Source organism: Rhinolophus sinicus, chromosome 1 (assembly GCF_057876585.1).
Source record: "Rhinolophus sinicus isolate RSI-liver-muscle chromosome 1, RSI-T2T, whole genome shotgun sequence".
Classification (NCBI taxonomy): domain Eukaryota; kingdom Metazoa; phylum Chordata; class Mammalia; order Chiroptera; family Rhinolophidae; genus Rhinolophus; species Rhinolophus sinicus.
In genome coordinates this window covers 178,126,770-178,143,182 of record NC_142501.1, presented here as the reverse complement: position 1 = coordinate 178,143,182, position 16,413 = coordinate 178,126,770, and the positions used below count along the sequence as shown (strand labels likewise).

Below are 16,413 nucleotides of genomic sequence, written 5' to 3'. Positions count from 1 at the left end.
CGGAGCCGCGAGGTGGCCCACTGGGTGGAGGGTGATCCGGCCCCAGGGATAGGTGTGTGCGGCTGGTCTTCGGGATGGGAGGGCGCCGGGCTGGCTGCGAGCGGGCGCCGGGAGCCGCAGGGAGGATGGGCGGCGTGCCTGCCTGGAAAGAGATGGAGGAGGGAGCCTCGGGGTGGCCTTTCCCCTCCCTCCCTCCCTTCCTCCAAGCCAGGCGCTCGGGCGCGGGGCGCGCGCGGGTCTTCATTAGACCGGTGGGCCGGGGAGCCGGTGGGCGCGTGTTACCGGAGGGAGGGTTGGGCGGGAGTGGTGCCGCGGCACGCGCGGAGAGGCTTCGACCTCGCCGAGCGGAGCCGAGAGGGGCGAGCGCATGTTACTCCAGCGCGACCGAGAGTTGCGGGGGTTGGCGGCGGGGAAGACGAGAAAGGTTTGGGTTGGGGAGGAGAACCTCGTGTCAGGCTGTAAAGCTCTCAGAGTCGGATGAAGGGTGGTGGTGGTGAGAAGGGGGATCACATTGTCCTGGCCCCTCCATGCTTGAGACTGGGCTGTCATGGAGGAGGGAAGGGGGAGGAGCGAAACCTACTGATCGCTGCTGCGGGTCTGGTTGCCGGCTGGACCCGCTGCATTTCACACGCGCCTGTCTTCCATTCATTCATCCTTTTCGCGCTGTGCGCACGCCTCAGAGAATGCGAATGGATCTAGAGCCATTCTTCCGAGTCTTTATCGTCTGAAACATTTCTGAGACAGTTTATTGGAAATAGGAACTTTTAAAACAAATTTTCCATTGGATTATTTTTCTCTTTATCCGTCCTACGGGCTTCTCTCTCAAATTGGGCACCATTTTAAACTTAGTTGAAGCAAGCTGATCCCAGAGCAGAAAGTTAGCAGTTACTGCTCAAAGGAGAAGGTATCTTTTTCATAGTTTGAGTTTCCCGGTACTGACTCACTGAAACTTCTAGGCCTATGTTGCCTGTTTAGGAATGTCATATCTAAGTGACATTGTTTTGGAGGCATAATAGAGTTTATTAACAACCAGAAAACCTATTTTTGTATATCTTTAATGGTAGTTTGTAATTTTGATAATGGTTTACCAGTTTGCTTTGACTTTTTAAGGACTTTTATAACTATTTCCAGAACTTGTCATGGAAAGGCCTGTAGAAAAGGCTTATTTTTCATTACATTGATGTAAACTACTCTTACTGTTATCAGAATTTAAGGCAGCTCTTCTGCTTGATTACTTGTTCTTTTATGGGTACTAGTTTTCATTTATGTTCCTGGAAATTAGGTTGACAGCAAAACTGCTCCGTAAGTTGCTGATAGAATTATGTAATTAACTGACTTTAGAACATTAATCTTACATAGGTAAAGATGTAGAATAAGAATGTAAAAATTGAACTTAAACCCCTGTTAATGGGTTCTAATGTTCACCTTTGACTGCATCTGCGCTCCTACCTACTGTACCAGTGTCATTAAAAAGCATTAGAACTGGTAATTTAGGGGCAAGGCTAAAACCTCTAAACAATATTCTGTGAAGTTTCAATAACATTAAGGTCCTTTGGATTTTGCAAAGCTATGCAATTTTGTTTCAGAAGCACAGAACAGAACTACAAAGTGTTGAAGGACTATTTTGAGTCAGTAAATATTTATAGACCCTGATATGTTTAAGACATTGTACCAACTGTTCTTTAGTATACAGAGTTATACAAGATGTGATTCTATACCTTGTTCAGTGTAAACGCTTTAGTGAGCTTAATTCCCAGTGATGAGGTCAATGATGCAGCCTGGAATTTGTTCTAGTGCCGACCCTGTGGAAATTTGGATACTGCATTTAAATTTGGGGAGCAGGGAACCTAAAAACCTAAAGTGTGTGAAAATGGAAAGCCAGATTGAAACTAGTAGTTTGAGGATGTATGTAAAATAGAATTGAAGTGTTCATTTTTAGTGAAAATGCAGACTTTTACTATTGATGTGCCCTTGTCCAGAGGTTATTTAGAATTCTGAGAACTTGGAATAGCGTGATTTTTTTTTTTTTTAAAGCAGCTGATTAGTATTGGTTGCAATTGAGGTATCCATGCTGAAGCTTACAAAAAACATATTTGTTCATTGACATTTTAGCTAGCTGGTGAGTTTCCTTATTCCTTTTCTGCTGGACATAATCATAAGCACTTAAACAGCCTTGGATTTTTCCTGCTTGTCCTACCTTTCGTAGGTATTTAGGGCTTTTTATCTATGAATGACAACAAATATCAGTTATTTAAATTTGATACATTGTGTTATTGTTCTCAAGTGTGTGTGTATGAGTTAACATTCAAATATTTGTTGAGAAACTAAATGGGGCAAATTAAAGGAAGCGTTTTCCCTCTTTACAGGTAATATGGCAAAATTCTGAACATTGGGATAAACAGTACTTTCCTGTTGTTCTTTTGGCATTTGAATTGTGGCTAGGTCAGAATTAGACTTAGTTGGTGAAGATGGCAAGGCATTTTCCCCAGGCCATCTTCTCCAGTGGGTCATGTTTTTTTGTAGCTGTATCTTCATTCTGCATTCTTGCGCTGTTTTTATAATTTGTAGTTCTTTTCAAGGTAAGAAATTAAAAAATTTTTTAACTGCAGGTATATAATTTTACTTGTTTATACATTGTGTCTTGATTTTTTTAGACTGTACATTAATTTCATAAGTGGAATCAACTTGCATAGTCAGCTGATATGTTTCCTTTTTTATATCCTTTAGAGACTTGCTTTGTATTGCAGAGTTTATTAAAAGTAAGTTATAAATATATATTGACAAATATGTTTATATAATTCAGTGGTCTTTTAGTTAACCAAAGACTGTTGATTGACAAGCAGGCTTTGCAAATTAATATATGTGTTCTTGCTTTAATGAAAGAATCCAGTATATCATAATTCATTCAAAAACCAACTAAATTTGGTTCTGGTATTTATATTCTAAGTTTCATTTTATATTTCAAATTAATAGTATGCATAATTGTTTGACTTACAGAAATTCAGTTTAGAAATAGATGCAGTTTACTCACTGAAGTTGCAGAGAATGGAATGTAAAATCAGTTATGTACTTAATCCAATTTGGACAAAATTCTAGGCAAAATTTTTTTATAAAATATTCTGTATGTATATGATTAAGAATATGGAAGTATCAACAGTCCTGGAAGTATGGAAGTATGTAATATGGAAGTATAACAAGGAACCTGTGAAATAGTTGTTCTTGCAATGATATTTTCTATTTTTCCTTCCCTACTGTTACTGGAAACTTTCTGGCTCTTTTTGTATCTTTGACTTGCTCCATCTTTGTTATAGAAACTTTTGAGAAGTGGAAACAAACATGGTTTATAGTCTAATGTGTGTGACCTTGAAGACTAAAAATTTTAAGTGTAGCTGAAAAATGGGAATAAGATATCTTACAGTGATTTTGATGTTCTAATGCAGTATTCTGAAATGACAGTTGGTCAGTTATAAAGGACTAGATAAAGTTCATTCTCCGTGAATGTGTTGCATGCAGGTGTATCCATGCTACTTACATACACTATTTCCTCTCTTTAGTAGGAAATTTACGTAGCTGCCTTTTGATTGTCAATCCTTGGCCATTAGCAAGAAATACGAAGCTTATGATCCATAACCTTCAGATCCTCGTCCCACTTCTGTCTCTACCATAAAAACCACTAGTGTTTCATCAAAAGTTCCTGTATATGTCTGAAAAAAAAAGAAAGGGTCACTTTTCTCTCTCAGTCATTTCTAATCACTTCTAGAACCTGAGAATGTGGTCAGAAAAATAAGTTACTGTGTTTCCCCGAAAATAAGACCTAGCCTGGACAATCAGCTCTAATACAACTTTTGGAGCTGATTGTCCGGCTAGGTCTTATTTTGGGGAAACACGATAGTTATACTGGTCATATTTTAATAACTGGTTCAGAAATTCGTGGGTAGAGTTTTAAAGAAAATGGTCAGTTTATTTACTTTTTCCCCTTATCATTTGATTTCTGGACCTTGTCAATTCAGATCCTTTGCCAGTTAAAATATTTTGCGGGGCCGGCCCGGTGGCTCAGGCGGTTAGAGATCCATGCTTCTAACTCCGAAGGCTGCAGGTTCGATTCCCACATGGGCCAGTGGGCTCTCAACCACAAGTTTGCCAGTTCATATTCCTCGTGTCCCGCAAGGGATGGTGGGCTCTGCCCCCTGCAACTAAGATTGAACACGGCACCTTGAGCTGAGCTGCCGCTGAGCTCCCAGATGGCTCAGTTGGTTGGAGCGCGTCCTCTCAACCACAAGGTTGCCGGATCAACTCCCGCAGGGGATGGTGGGCAGCACCCCCTGCAACTAGCAAGGCAACTGGACCTGGAGCTGAGCTGCGCCCTCCACAACTAAGATTGAAAGGACAACAACTTGACTTGGAAAAAAAAAAGTCCTGAAGTACACACTGTTCCCCAATAAAGTCCTGTTCCCCTTCCCCAATAAAATCTTTAAAAAAAAAAAAAAAATATTTTGCTGGTGAAAACAGGATAGTAAAATTTTACAAAATGTGAATATTGAATTTATTCTCAACTACCTTTGTTCTTTTAGCAATTTTGGTGAGAAATTTGGCAAAGAGTTAAACAGTTATTTTGAAAAGTTTTGTTATAATATGTTCCTTGTCTTAAAAGCTAAATTGTTTTGGGACGGTAGTAATAAGACCGTAAGATTTCTCTGAAAGTCATGGCTTTACAATAATCTTTAAAGACAAAATGTACATATGTATATTTTTAGTTGTATATTTTAAACTTATTATAAAGTGCTATGCAGAAATTAGTTATTTAGGTATTAAGGCAAGAAAATTTGGTGTCTTAATTGGAAAGATAAAACTTACATCTTTTTCTTGTAGTTTCTTTTCTAATCCTTTCAATGTTATGGGATAAGTACTTTTTATAGATTAGAAGTTCATACTTAAAGTGATTTTTTTTTTTTTTTTTTTTTTTTTTAATTTTTGTCAAGTCAACATAGTTCCCAAGTGAAAGAGCTGGAAATCAAACCTAAGTTTGGGCCTCAAGCTTTATTACTATTCTGTTCAAAAAAGAAACAAATTCAACCAAAACTAAATAGTCCAACTCTTTATCTTCAGTAAAACTCCTACCTTAAGGATAAAATCAATGCATAGGTCATCATTATACACAAATAAATATAAAATCATATCTCTGAGAGGATGTATTAGATGATTTGTGGGCAGTGGCATAGTGGATTACAAGTGATACATTTTTTTCTTTTCATTTGAACTTGTACACTTTAATTTTTTAGTAATGCTTAGGATTGTAAAATCTCTTGGATTTTGGGTTTTTAATGGTATTTAACTTTTATTTTATTTTTTTGTAACTTTGTTCTTGAATTAGTAATACATGCTCATGGCCCAAAATTTAAATGGATCTCTAGCAATCTGGTGATGACCGCATTCTCAGAATAATGTTTTTAAATGCGTTAAATAAAACACTTAGGATTACAAAGGAATTTAGTTCTATTTAAGTGTACAGTTAACATGAGACATTGAGGGCGCTCCTGGCACAGGCTGAGTCTTACTAGTGTGAATCCCCTGTTTCCTACTGTCTGCAGCCGTCCTGTCCTCTCTCCAAAGCGTCCTCTGTTAACCAGGTTTTTGAGGATTCTTCTGAAAAGGTCTGTCCAAGAGAACTTTCTGTGATGATGGAAATATTCTATATATGTGCTGTCCAACATGGCAACCACTAGCCACACATGGCTATTGAGCACTTGAAATGTGACTAGTCCAACCAAGGAAAAAAATTTTTAATTTTACTTAATTAACTTAAATGTAACTTTAATTACTTCAAATTTAAATCCATATGTAGCTAGTGGCTACTGAATTGGACAATATAGTTCTAGAGTCCTGACATATACAAACATATGCATATTGTATTTGGCCTAATTTTGTAAAGTACAACTGAATATGACCAATTAGGTTGGATAAGTTATTGTTTAATTTTGTCCTCGGAAAACTTCTTTTTTTTTAAATATGGGACTCTTCACGAATTTGCCTGTCATCCTTGCGCAGGGGCCATGCTAATCTTCTCTGTATCGTTCCAATTTTAGTGTATGTGCTGCCGACGCGAGCACAACTTCTCTCTATATTTTAAAGTTTCAAAGATAATTATTTGGTCTTGTATGGAATTGAAATTGTCCTATGGCCTTTTTTTGCTATTTAAAAAATGTGTGTGAATAGACAGTACTTTACATTGTTCAAAACTCAAATTTTGTACAAAACAGTATGAATATACAGTGGGGCCTCCTCAAGCTGATCCCATCCAGGTCGATCACCTCTGGAGGCAATTAGCATTGTCATGTTGTATCTTTCCATAAAGGTTTTTATGTATACAAGCAAATATGATACATATATTTTTTCTTTTTAATTTTATTGGGGAATATTGGGGAACAGTGTGTTTCTCCAGGGCCCATCAGCTCTAAGTCCAGTTGCCATGTTCAGTCTTTTAGTTGCTGGGTGCACAGCCTACCATCCCAGGCAGGAATTGAACCAGCAACCTTGTTGTTGAGAGCTCGCACTTTAACCAACTGAACTAACCAGCTGCCCCATTGGAAGCTCAGCAGCAGCTTGTTGTCTTCAGTCTGGTTGTGGAGGGCGCAGCGCACTGGCCCATGTGGGAACTGAACTGGCAGCCCTGTTGTTCAGAGAGCCATCCGGCTGCCCCCATGTATATTATTTTTTTAAAAATGATTGGTAGTCAACTATATACACTATTCTGACACATTGTTTTTCACTTCAGTGTTCTGTAGTGCATTGCATATCAACACATAAAGCTTTCACTTTTTTCTGATGGTATGTGTTACATGGTTTGGTGTTATACATAATTACTTCTATATTGATTGACATTTAGGTTATTTCTAACCATTTGCTCTTTCGGTGCTCTGATGAATGACTTACCTATATCATTCCATACCTGAGGTAGATAGTATATAAGGTAAATATATAAAGTAAATGTTTGGGCAACAAATTTAAAATTTAAAAACTACTGATCAAATACAACACTTCTGCAAGTATAGTTGACTATTAGACTACTTTTTTCAGAGCTCCTCTTTCAAATTGTGAAATGTTTATATAAAGACAATATAAAGTACGTATGTGTATAAGTTTTAGAGCAGTAAACTGACGAGCCATGGTACCCATCACTGAGACATCATCAGTAGGCCAACTTTATATTTCATGATCACATTCATAATTTTTTACCCCCATCCTGGCTTGTGTTATATTCCGTTGATTCTTTTGATAGTATAATTATCTTTAGAGTTTACTGTCCAGTGTATGTATCTCTTAGCTATGTGTTTCAGTTTGAAAAACTTAGATGATACGTAAGGATAGTATTGCTACTGTTAGTTGAAGATTCCCAAGAGAAGGTAACACAGTTTCTGGGTTATAGTTTGGCTTCATCTTCCTGAAATTTCTAGTAGAGCCCCCCCTTGGGGAAACCAGTGGGCAAGATCATGAATATTTTCTGGGAAACATAGGGCTCTGGTGGAGCCACACAGAAAACCTTCAGCTTGGAGGGTGGTTTGGGGGAATGAGCCTCTCGTTTTAAGAGTAGGTCAAAGCTGAACTCTTCTAGTGTGAAATTCTTAGCTGTTCCAGGGAACAGCGCACAAAGGAGAGAAAAGGAGCTCAGTTAGCACATGGTTAAGCTAAGCTAAGTAGAGATAAAAGTTAGGGCCAGACACACCATGGCAATCGGCGTTTTTCTTTTCTTTCTTTTCTTTTTTTTAAAGGGGGTAGAATAATAGGCATCTTGCCATGAATGTAGCTTGAATCACATTGCTCCGATCTGGACTGTTGCTCTGTGTATCTAGTTCACACCTGTCTTTCTTGGATCTCCGTTTATGCGCTCCTGATGCTCCCTCATCTGACTTCTGTGTTGCACCTCTCAATTTTCTGTGTCCCTTTTCTTCCTCTTACTTGTTTTTTTTTGTTCGCTTTGGTGGATCACATCTCCAGTAGTTTTTTGAGAAGAATTATTTCATAAAAGTTGAAGATTTTTGAGACCTTACATTTTAAAGAATATCATATGTTTGTTGTTTGGCTGGGTGTAGAAATCTTTAGAATTTTAAAATCATTGTTGCACGGCCGTCTCCTATTATATGTGTTGATAAGTCAGAAATTATTCTGATGGCTGTTTTTGTTCTTTAATGTGACCAGTTCCCTTCCCCCTCCCCAGAAATCTGTAGACTGCTTCCTTGTCCCCATTTCACAATGACATTCTTTAGTATGACTATTTTCATTCATTGTTCTGGGTGCTCATTGGAATTTTTTAATATGGCAACAACTCATATCTATCACTTCTGACATAGTTGTTATTTTCCCCTCTCTCCCTTTTTTTTTTCCTTTTTGAAACAGTTATTCAGGTAGTGGGTCTCCTGGACTGATTTTCTGACTTACAAAAAAAAATTAAAATTAAATCTTGCTCTAATTTTCTGTCTCTTTTTGCTTTATTTTATGGGAAATTTCATTTATTTTCCAACCTTTTCTGCCTGATAATTTTAATTTCCAGATGTTCTCTCTCTCACTCTCTTTTTTCTGAATATTCACTTTTATAGCTTCCAGTAATTCTGTGCGTACGAAATCTTAACTTACCATTTTGAGGATATATATAGGTACATATTTTAAAAGTTGTTTTTTTTTTGCTGCCTGTTTCCTCCAAGTTGCTTATTTTCTTTTCAGTTTTGAACCCATATGGCAGCAATCCTAGTGACTTGGAGTAGGGAGAGGGACATGAGGTTTCTAGTTATATCCCAAACAGCTCTCACAGAATTTAATTTACCCTCTTCCTTCCTTCACTCCCAGTTCTGAAGGTGTTGCCAGCTCCTGAGACTTTAAGGATCTGACTTGGTACCAGATCCTGCTTGCCCAGTAATTGACCAGTTACTGCTTGCCCTCCATCTACTTTCCAGCTCTTTTTTTCCTGCTCTCCCCATAGTTGTGTGCTTTAAAAAAAAAAAAAAAAAAAAAAATCACTTTACTATAGCTTTAGTAGAATTTTGAGAGGGGACAAAATTGGAATTATTTATTCAAACATTTGAGTGCCTAACCCAACTCTCTCTGGACTTAAAGCAACTGAGTTATTGAATAGAAAAGAAATAAAGAAGTAAGTAACACTTACCCTGATATTTTAGAAGTAACTTATTGATGCATTCTGAGTATAGAATACAGTGTTACGGTTTTTCTAGGCAAAAAGTACCAGGAATAATAAACCTACCAGGCAGTTTACAGCATTCATGTACTCAAGTGCCAGTACCTTCAAATGCCCGGGAATTACAAATCTAACAAGTAATTTGCAGGATTCATAAATAAAAGCTATACAACTCCACTGAGGAATACAGTGAATGACTTTAATAAATGAAGGATCACGGTTTATTTTCGAAAAATTTAATACTGGAAAGAAGTTAATTTTTCTCAAATACTTAAATTCAGTACAAACATTTTGAATCAAAATGCCAAAATCTTTACAGGATTTTGCAAATTTTGCAAGTGGGAACTACACTTTATGCTGGGGTCCCCTAACTGGCCTTGGGGCTACTTTTGTATAGCCTGCTAGGTAAGAATGGTTTTTATATTTCAAAGGATTGTAAACCAAAACAAAGAATAAAAAGGATCACAAGCCTAGAATAATTATTCTCTGGCCCTTTATAGAAAAAGTTTGCAAGCTCGTCCTTTATAAAATGATCGTGAAGGTTAATTGAAAGAATAAACAAATGAGAATTGGCAGTAACTTTCTGGAAAGAAGGAGATAAGGGAGTGGGGAACTTGCTCTACAACAAGAAAAAAATTAGGGCCGGCCCGGTGGCTCAGGCCGTTAGAGCTCCATGCTCCTAACTCCGAAGGCTGCCGGTTCAATTCCCACATAGGCCATTGGGCTCTCAACCACAAGGTTGCCAGTTCAATTCCTCGAGTCCCACAAGGGATGGTGGGCTGCGCCCCCTGTAACTAGCAAGGCAACTGGACCTGGAGCTGAGCTGCACCCTCCACAACTAAGACTGAAAGGACAACAACTTGAAGCTGAACGGCACCCTCCACAACTAAGATTGAAAGGACAACAACTTGACGTGGAGAAAAGTCCTGGAAGTACACACTGTTCCCCAATCAAGTCCTGTTCCCCTTCCCCAATAAAAATCTTTAAAAAATTACTGGACAAAGGTAACTTTCAAAAATGTGATACTGGTGCAAGTGGGGACTGACAGATCAGTGGAACAGACGAGCAGTCCAGAAGTACGAAGTGTGATCAAACAGTACAGTGAATGTTTAAAAAAAATTATTACAGTAAAAGTCACACTGCCATTAATCCCCCTCAAAATACTCCCCCTTGCTTCGAACACACTTATCCTATCGTTCTTGCCACTTGCTGAAGCAGTTCTGGAAGTCCTCTTTTGTGAGTGTCTTTAATTGTGCTGTCATGGCTGCCTGGATGTCCTTAATCGATTCAAAACCTTTCATGATCATTTTGACTTTGGAGAGGAGCCAGAAATCACATGGTGCCAGATCTGGTGAATAAGGTACATGAGGACATATTGGAATGTTTTTATTTGACAGAAATTTCCATACCAGCAGTGATGTGTAACACGGAGCCTTTCCATTGTGATCAAAAAGATACGGTGAATGCTGCAGCTAATGCCATCCCATGGAAAGGTGGGATCTTCAGTACACAAAGCGGCTTGTCGAACCTTCGTCACAGTGTGTGACAAGTTTCAACTTGTTTGGTGCAGTCAGTTGGGGGTGAGTTACGGTTGAGAGAAGGTGAGTTTTAAAGTGTGCCATAAGTCATCCTCCATCATGATAATGCTCCGTCTCACACGTGGCTTCTGGTATATGGCAATTTCTGTCACATAAAAATATTGGGGTGTGTCCTCATCCACCTTATTCACCAGATCTGGCACCCTGCGACTTCTGGTTCTTCCCCAAAGTCAAAATGATTCAGGACATCAAGGCAGCCATGATAGTGCAACTAAAAACATGAAAGAAGGCTTCCAGAACTGTTTCAGAAAAGTGGCAAGAATGATGGAATAAGTGTGCGAAGCGAGGGGAAGTATTTTGAGAGATTAATGGCAATGTGTCTTTCACTGTAATAATTTTTTAAATTTAAATTTTCACCATTTTGTTTGTGCCTTGTAGACTTAAGTATATATTTGAGCTTCAGTATAATTTGGTTATAACAAATTTGAAACATTTAAGTTGGTATGAGGAAAATAAAAATCAGTAATTCCAACAACTAGGTGTTTAGTATTTTGGCTTACTTGTTTGTGCATTCTTTTTTCTCACCATATCCCTCTCTGTGCCTTTTTTCTTTTCCTTTTAAATAGACCTTGTTTTTTAAAGTAGTTTTAGGTTCACTACAGATTTGAGCAGCAGGTGCAGAGGGTTTCAGTATACCTCACGCCTCCCATGTGCACAGCTTCTCCACTGTCAGTATCCCACACTGGAGAGGTGCATGTGTTACATTGGGGGAACCTACATTGACACTTCATTATCACCCCAAGTCCATAGGTTACATTAGGATTAACTCTTGTACATTCTATGGGTTTGGACAAGTGTATATGGCATATATTTACCACTGTAGTATCATATACAGAGTAGTTTCGCTGCCTGAAAATCCTGTTCTCTGCCTAGTCATCCCTCTTAACCTCTGGCAACCTCTCATCTCTTTACTGTCACCATAAGTGTGTCATTTCCAAGATGTCATACAGTTGGAATCATATAGTTTGTAGCCTTTTCAGATAGGCCTCTTTCACTTAGTAATACGTGTTTAAGGTTCCCCGTGTCTTCACAGCTTGATAGCGCATTTCTTTTTAGTGCGGGATATTCCATTGGCTGGACTACAGTTTATTTAGGACTTCTTACATTAAAAATAAAGGATCTCTCTCCCCAGAAAAGTAAAGTGCTCACTGCTTATAATTTATGTAACCTGCTTTCCCCCACATTTACATTAGCATTTTAAAATAACTTTCCAAACATCACTTTTAGTGCCATCATGAACACCATGGTTTATGTTACCATTTGGTTGTGTCTTTTGATACAGATATTGTCTCTACTTTCATTTACTACTATACAATATATGAAACACTGTCCTGACAGTTTCTTTGAAGAAATCCCTGAGAAGTGTAATTACTGGCCCAAAGAATGTAGATCTTTTTATACTTGGAAGCTTGATCATTACTTAAGCTCAGTCAGTGGAAGGATCTAATCTACTCTAAACCTGGGGACATTGGAAACTGACTATATCCTGTTTTTCTAACTTTTTAAAGAAATAATAGGTTGATTTCGTTTGAAAGATGATTTAAATACTTGTCGTATAAAAGGACAAATTCAATTTTTCTTATTCAAACTGTAGTTTACATTGAAATTTTAACCGTTAACTTTTAACATTGTAGGACTTTTAAAAAACTAATAGAATTTAGAATGATTTAACTGATTATTTAACTGACATGTAAAGATTTATTTTTTAAAACTAACATTAATATCATTACATTTCACTTAGGCTTTTCAAAATTTTGAAAGGAATAAACTTAGAAGCAGTAGTTAAATTTGTTAAAATGTTTGCCTTTCAGATCGTAATTATAAACCTTATTAAAGAATAACTGAAATAGAAATTACCACGTTACTGGAACCGGTATAATTTTGTGCACTGTAAATGCTTGTCCTGGCGTCATTTTAGTATATTTTGAAGTACTTTTAACTTTTGTATAATGTTGAACTTACATAAGCCTTTCTTTTTTCCCCCAAAAATTTATTTATTTTTTATAAGCCTTTCCATAGTTATTTTTAAATGTGAGTCTTCTGGTAGCCTTTGGTTTAAGTAGCATTGACATTTAAGTTTTTTTAATTAGCCTTGTTATTCTAGATCACATGTTTATTTATGTCTCTATTACCACACTTTACTTTCTAGATTTGTAATTTTGTCCTAAGCTACGTAAGATGTGCAGAGTAATTTGGTTGACAGATATTAGTGCTACCTTAAGAATTAGTTTATTTTAAATGTAGCAAGATGCTTATAAGTCTTTCTAGTATTTAAGAGTTAAGGATATGTGCATCCAAGTTTTAAAATTCTGTACTAGAAGGTCAGAAGTTCAAGTGTGGTCTGTAGGGATTTTTTTATATTGTTAAAATGTAGTTAAGGATAACTTGCTGTCTCTTCAGAAATGTAAATTTTTAGCTGTGGTGCAACAAACTTAATCAACTCTGTTCACTTAAGAATCTGGTGCTACTCATTAATTTTAGTCAGTTAATTGGGTTATTGTTATTTAAGTAGATTGAACAGCTATTAAAAAGTACTGCCTTTTGAATCAGAATTGATATATGGGGGTCTCACAGTCCTTTGCATGAAAACATTCTCCATCTGAGCAGTACATTAAATTTAAAGTCTTTATATTTTGCTAAATCTCCATTACGTTGTTTTTCTACTTCAACTTTTTAGTTTAGATCACCATCTTAATCTTTGTTACAGACAAGGAAGAAGACGTGCAGAATCCACAGCCACACTTTCTTGATGAGTGATGTCAGATTAGTTGGTATTCCTTTACTATAGATACATATTTGAAAACTAAAAACCAAGACACTTGATTTAATTATTTGTGCTAATTTTCAGTGTTCACACTAAATTTTTCATTCCTTACAAGGCACGTGGTGAGAATCTACTTGTTCTTGTGTACTACTTAATTCATTATACTCATTTACATATAGGAGGCCGCTGGGGGAAATTCATCTTTTGCTGAAAAGAGACCTGGGAACTGAATGTTTGGAAACTAAAAGGAAGAGTAAAATATGAAGTCTGTTTATGTATCTTGTATTAAATAATTATCTCCTCAGAATTGGTTATTTGTATCCATAAGAGAGAGGCTTTCATTTTACACTTACTTGTGTTTCTGAGACATTTGACCACATAGGCATTTAGTATGCGTCTTGCATACTACTCACTGTAATTAATCTTGGCATTCACTTGCTGTTATCTTAGTGGGATTGTGTGTGTGTGTGTGTTGGGGGAGGTGGAGGGGTACCCTTCACACCTTTTTTCCAGTCGATATTGGCAGTGGTGTGTACTGTAAGATGGCGAAGGTGCTGAGCCTGAGGCTGGGGTGCAGTTGAGTAGTACGTGCTGTGGGGTTATGCTGGCGGGAAAGAGGACCTGGAGAACAGCATACAAGCATCCAAGTCTGGGTACTTTTGAGAGTGAAGAGGGTGCTAGTAATAATAATGCTGAAGCAACAAACAAGTAAAACTAGGACATAAGGTAGCCCTAGCCACAAACACTGACGGTCTTGGATTTGAATCTCCAAGGGCTTAGATTTGAAGAGTGGAGAGAATAGTAGTTTCACAGTATTGTGAAGATTGAATGTATTGAGATAATATGTTGAAATAATGTATATAAAAATATATAGCACCTTGCTTGATAGTTTGTAAATGTTGCCTATCGAGTACAAATTCAGTTTGGGGGGATGTGTGAGCGCTAGTGTTACCACTTTAAAAAATCGTAAAGCCATCATCCTTTTCTTACTTTGCTTATCCTTATTATTTTATATCTTTATTTAATGTATGTGGTGCTTTCCGTAACTGAAATGTTGGATTAGTAACCTGTAGAGATAATTGCATCTGTCTTTTTGCAGCATTTACATTTCTATTTAGACCACAAATGGTCTTTCCAATTCAGTTGAAACAGTAGTGAAGCAAGGAAGGAGGAGTAAAAGGAAGTGCTGTTGGAGGCGGATTACCAATAGTATTGTTATCCATTATTTAGTGCTGTGACTTTGAACTTGCCCAAAATTATGCAACTATGAATGGCAGAGCTGGGATTCCAGCCTGGCTAGCATGGCTCCAGAGTATGTGATCTAAACCACTGCTTTTTATACTCTGGTAAAAAACTAGTTTGTTTTTAAGCAATTTCCAATATAGTGTTTTTGTAAAATGTTAAAAATAGGATAAAGATGAAAATTGCGTACAAAATATAAACTTGAATTTGGTGTTTGTTTTGATAGACATAAAAGTACTGTCAAATTGCTGGAAAGTTTTCCAAATGTTTACTTTCTGTTTCTATACTTAACCTGACTGTAGGCTATAACGTGTAGAATTCTGTGGACCACACTTTGAGTCACTGCTTCAAACCATTGTTAGTGTCAGGAAAACAATTGATTTTTGCATACTTCAAATTAAGGCTTAAGTGATGTCCTCACTTGGGGAAAAAGTCCTGGGAATTTTTCGAAGTAAATCTTTTTTTAGTGAAGTAATGGAGGACAAAAGTTGGGTGTCATGAAGGAAAGACTCATTATTATTTATAAAAGAGATAGTTTGTGTTTTTGGGTTGAGAAATACTGAATATTAATAACCATGGAAAAGCACACCATGGTTTTGGAATTTAAGCTGTGTAAATTTGACATAGTGAGAAGCAAGAATCTAAACTTTAGTCAGATTAGGAAAAAACCCACCGAAATGTTGCTAGATTTGGGAAATATCTAGCTTTATAATATTAGGATTGTCTCACAACCTTAATATTATGCCTGATACATGTGTTGATTTTTGCAATGTATACAAAGTTGAGATTCTTTACAACTAGTTGTTTAGACTCGTCCCACCCTTGCTCAGCTTTTTTTCTTCCTCAGCTTTCTGTTGTTAACAGCTACTGAATCCCGAGACCACTAACATGTAATGTTGCACATTTTTTATTTGAATCTCATAAACTCAGCAAATCCAAAACCAGGTTTAATATTTTGCATTTAAACTAGTTGTTTTTTGTTTCCTTATTTGTCATCTGTATTTAATCACTTTGACCTGTCAGTTAATGGCCTCCATTGCTCACAAGCTGAAAAGTACTTTTAGCCCGACCTTTGAGGCCTTTCACAATCTCACCCCAGCCTGCCATCCTAGCTCTGTCTGATTTCAGGTACCCTTTCAGTCTCACTGGTGCCTTACCACCTTCTAGATAAACACGCCACCATCTCAAGGCTTTACATCTTCTAGTCTACCCACCTGAAATGTGTTCTGCAGTGGTTTTTCAAGTGCATTAAAAATGTGTTTAATTAATTTGACAATAGCCATATCTGTCAAATTAGCATTTCCTGCTTTGGGTAATTTTTTAACCTAGAAATACTGGTAAAACGTGGATATTTCAGATGCAATTTTCAATGAAATTTCGTGGATATTTCAGATGTAATTTCCAGTGAAATTTTCTTATGGGGGAGATCACCAAGCTGAGAGAAGAGAGGGATGTTGTGTGACTTGGCTGTAAGAATTTTGTTTTAAACTGAATGTAAATTTAAAACTATTTTTACTGTGTGCTCTATAGGAAGTAACTATAAAAATAACAATTTTGTAAAATATAATTTTTAGTTCCCATACAGATTATATCATTATTTCCTTTACATTTTTTTGACAGTCTTA

The 16,413-nt window shown here is 37.1% G+C and overlaps 1 protein-coding gene and 1 non-coding gene across 2 annotated transcripts in view; one reads left to right on the top strand and one right to left on the bottom strand.

The window, feature by feature from the left end:
• Nucleotides 1–16,413, top strand: part of EIF4E (eukaryotic translation initiation factor 4E) — a 38,629-nt gene that overhangs the window by 312 nt on the left and 21,904 nt on the right. The window lies entirely within an intron of this gene.
• On the bottom strand, nt 6,001–6,107 carry LOC141570338 (U6 spliceosomal RNA). Its single transcript, XR_012494331.1, has one exon. It is a non-coding gene; the product is annotated as a U6 spliceosomal RNA (small nuclear RNA).